A 5,223-nucleotide genomic window follows, 5' to 3' on the forward strand; every position below is an offset into this window, starting at 1 on the left:
GGATAGAGGATAGGTTAGGATAGAGTATAGGATAGGATAGAGGATAGGATAGGATAGAGGATAGGATAGGATAGAGGATAGGATAGGATAGAGGATAGGATAGGATAGAGGATAGGATAGGATAGAGGATAGGATAGGATAGAGGATAGGATAGGATAGAGGATAGGATAGGATAGAGGAAAGGATAGGATAGAGGATAGGATAGGATAGAGGATAGGATAGGATAGAGGATAGGATAGAGGATTGGTTAGTATAAAGGATAGGAGAGGATAGAGGATAGGATAGGATAGAGGATAGGATAGAGGATAGGATAGGATAGAGGATATGATAGAGGATAGGATAGAGGATTGGATAGGATAGAGGATATTATAGGATAGAGGACATGATACGATAGCGGATAGGATATAATGGAGTATAGGATAGTAATGAGGATAGGATAGCGTTGAGGATAGGATAGGATAGAGGATAGGATAGGATAGAGGATAGGTTAGGATAGAGGATAGGATAGGATAGAGGATAGGATAGGATAGAGGGTAGGATAGGATAGAGGATAGGATAGGATAGAGGATAGGATAGAGGATAGGATAGGATAGAGGATAGGATAGAGGATAGGATAGGATAGAGGATAGGATAGAGGATAGGATAGAGGATTGGATAGGATAGAGGATATTATAGGATAGAGGATATGAGAGGATAGCGGATAGGATATAATGGAGTATAGGATAGTAATGAGGATAGGATAGCGTTGAGGATTGGATAGGATAGAGGATATTATAGGATAGAGGATATGATACCATAGCGGATAGGATATAATGGAGTATAGGATAGTAATGAGGATAGGATAGCGTTGAGGATAGGATAGGATAGAGGATAGGTTAGGATAGAGGATAGGATAGGATAGAGGATAGGATAGGATAGAGGATAGGATAGGATAGAGGATAGGTTAGGATAGAGGATAGGATACGATAGAGGATAGGATAGGATAGAGGATAGGATAGGATAGAGTATAGAATAGGATAGAGCATAGGATAGGATAGGATTGAGGGTAGGATAGGATAGAGGATACGATAGGATAGAGGATAGGATAGGGGATTGGATAGGATAGAGGACAGGAGACGATAGAAGATAAGATAGGGGATTGGATAGGATAGAGGAAAGGAGACGATAGAGATTGGATAGGATAGATGATATTATAGGAGAGAGGATAGGATATGATAGAGGATACGATATTATAGAGGATAGGACTGGATAGAGGATAGGATAGGATAGAGGATAGGATAGGATAGAGGATAGGATAGGGGATTGGATAGGATAGAGGATAGGAGACGATGGAGGATAGGATAGGATAGAGGATAGGATACGATAGAGGATTGGATACTATAAAGGATAGGTGAGGATAGAGAATAGGATAGCATTGAGGATAGGATAGCGTTGAGGATTGGATAGGATAGAGGATATTATAGGATAGAGGATATGATACGATAGCGGATAGGATATAATGGAGTATAGGATAGTAATGAGGATAGGATAGCGTTGAGGATAGGATAGGATAGAGGATAGGTTAGGATAGAGGATAGGATAGGATAGAGGATAGGATAGGATAGAGGATAGGCTAGGATAGAGGATAGGTTAGGATAGAGGATAGGATACGATAGAGGATAGGATAGGATAGAGGATAGGATAGGATAGAGTATAGAATAGGATAGAGCATAGGATAGGATAGGATTGAGGGTAGGATAGGATAGAGGATACGATAGGATAGAGGATAGGATAGGGGATTGGATAGGATAGAGGACAGGAGACGATAGAAGATAAGATAGGGGATTGGATAGGATAGAGGAAAGGAGACGATAGAGATTGGATAGGATAGATGATATTATAGGAGAGAGGATAGGATATGATAGAGGATACGATATTATAGAGGATAGGACTGGATAGAGGATAGGATAGGATAGAGGATAGGATAGGATAGAGGATAGGATATGGGATTGGATAGGATAGAGGATAGGAGACGATGGAGGATAGGATAGGATAGAGGATAGGATAGGATAGAGGATTGGATACTATAAAGGATAGGTGAGGATAGAGAATAGGATAGCATTGAGGATAGGATAGGATAGTGGATAGGATAGGATAGAGCAGACGATAGAGGATAGGATAGGATAGAGGATAGGGTAGGGGATTGGATAGGATAGAGGATAGGATAGGGTAGATGATATTATAGGCAAGAGGATAGGATATGATAGAGGATACGATAATATAGAGGATAGGATAGGATAGAGGATAGGATAGGATAGAGGATAGGGTAGGGGATTGGATAGGATAGAGGATAGGAGACGATGGAGGATAGGATAGAGGATAGGATAGGATAGAGGATAGGATAGGATAGAGGATAGGATAGGATAGATGATATTATAGGATAGAGGATAGAATATGATAGAGGATACGATATTATACAGGATACGATAGGATAGAGGATTGGATAGGGGATTGGATAGGATAGAGGATAGGAGACGATAGAGGATAGGATAGGATAGAGGATAGGATAGGATAGAGAATAGGATAGGATAGATGATATTATAGGCAAGAGGATAGGATATGATAGAGGATACGATATTATAGAGGATAGGATAGGATAGAGGATAGGATAGGCTAGAGGATAGGATCAGATAGAGGATAGGATAGGATAGAGGATAGGATAGGATAGAGGATAGGATAGGATAGAGGATAGGATAGGATAGAGGATAGGATAGGATAGAGGATAGGATAGGATAGAGGATAGGATAGGATAGGATAGAGGATAGGATAGGATAGATGATATTATAGGAAAGAGGATAGGATACGATAGAGGATACGATATTATAGAGAATAGGATAGGATAGAGTATCGGATAGGATAGGACAGAGGATAGGATAGGGGATTGGATAGGATAGAGGACAGGAGACGATAGAGGATAATATAGGATAGAGGATAGGATAGGATAGAGAATAGGATAGGATAGATGATATTACAGTCAAGAGGATAGAATATGATATAGGATACGATATTATAGAGGATAGGATCGGATAGAGGATAGGATAGGATAGAGGATAGGATAGGATAGAGGATATGATAGAGGATAGGATAGAGGATATTATAGGATAGAGGATATGATACGATAGCGGATAGGATATAATGGAGTATAGGATAGTAATGAGGATAGGATAGCGTTGAGGATAGGATAGGATAGAGGATAGGATAGGATGGAGGATAGGTTAGGATAGAGGATAGGATAGGATAGAGGATAGGATAGGACAGAGGATAGGATAGGATAGAGGATAGGATAGGATAGAGGATAGGATAGAGGATAGGATAGAGGATAGGATAGAGGATAGGATAGAGGATAGGATAGAGGATAGGATAGCGGATAGGATAGGATAGAGGATAGGATAGAGGATAGGATAGAGGATTGGATAGGATAGAGGATATTATAGGATAGAGGATATGATAGGATAGCGGATAGGATATAATGGAGTATAGGATAGGAATGAGGATAGGATAGCGTTGAGGATAGGATTGGATAGAGGATAGGATAGGATAGAGGGTAGGTTAGGATAGAGGATAGGATAGGATAGAGGATAGGATAGGAAAGAGGATAGGATAGGATAGAGGATAGGTTAGGATAGAGGATTGGATAGTATAAAGGATAGGTGAGGATAGAGAATAGGATAGCATTGTGGATAGGATAGGATAGTGGATAGGATAGGATAGAGCAGACGATAGAGGATAGGATAGGATCGAGGATAGGATAGGGGATTGGATAGGATAGAGGATAGGAGACGATGGAGGACAGGATAGGATAGAGGATAGGATAGGATAGAGGATTGGATAAGATAGAGGATAGGTTAGGATAGAGGATATGATACGATAGCGGATAGGATATAATGGAGTATACGATAGTAATGAGGATAGGATAGCGTTGAGGATAGGATAGGATAGAGGATAGGATAGGATAGAGGATAGGTTAGGATAGAGGATAGGATAGGATAGAGGATAGGATAGGATAGAGGATAGGATAGGATAGAGGATAGGATAGGATAGAGTATAGGATAGGATAGAGGATAGGATAGGATAGAGGATAGGATAGAGGATTGGATAGGATAGAGGACAGGAGACGATATAAGATAAGATAGGGGATTGGATAGGATAGAGGATACGATAGGGGATTGGATAGGATAGAGGATAGGATATAATAGAGGATAGGATAGAGGATTGGATAGGATAGAGGATAGGAGACGATGGAGGATAGGATGGGATAGAGGATAGGATAGGATAGAGGATTGGATAGGACAGAGGATATTATAGGATAGAGGATTGGATAGGACAGAGGATATTATAGGATAGAGGATATGATACGATAGCGGATAGGATATAATGGAGTATAGGATAGTAATGAGGATAGGATAGCGTTGAGGATAGGATAGGATAGAGGATAGGATAGGATAGAGGATAGGTTAGGATAGACGATAGGATAGGATAGAGGATAGGATAAGATAGAGGGTAGGATAGGATAGAGGATAGGATAGGATAGAGGATAGGATAGAGGATAGGATAGGATAGAGGATAGGATAGAGGATAGGATAGAGGATTGGATAGGATAGAGGATATTATAGGATAGAGGATATGAGAGGATAGCGGATAGGATATAATGGAGTATAGGATAGTAATGAGGATAGGATAGCGTTGAGGATTGGATAGGATAGAGGATATTATAGGATAGAGGATATGATACGATAGCGGATAGGATATAATGGAGTATAGGATAGTAATGAGGATAGGATAGCGTTGAGGATAGGATAGGATAGAGGATAGGTTAGGATAGAGGATAGGATAGGATAGAGGATAGGATAGGATAGAGGATAGGATAGGATAGAGGATAGGTTAGGATAGAGGATAGGATACGATAGAGGATAGGATAGGATAGAGGATAGGATAGGATAGAGTATAGAATAGGATAGAGCATAGGATAGGATAGGATTGAGGGTAGGATAGGATAGAGGATAGGATAGTATAGAGGATAGGATAGGGGATTGGATAGGATAGAGGACAGGAGACGATAGAACATAAGATAGGGGATTGGATAGGATAGAGGAAAGGAGACGATAGAGATTGGATAGGATAGATGATATTATAGGAAAGAGGATAGGATATGATAGAGGATACGATATTATAGAGGATAGGACA

This window comes from Halictus rubicundus, unplaced genomic scaffold, assembly GCF_050948215.1.
Source record: "Halictus rubicundus isolate RS-2024b unplaced genomic scaffold, iyHalRubi1_principal scaffold0065, whole genome shotgun sequence".
In the NCBI taxonomy this organism is placed as follows: Eukaryota; Metazoa; Arthropoda; class Insecta; order Hymenoptera; family Halictidae; genus Halictus; species Halictus rubicundus.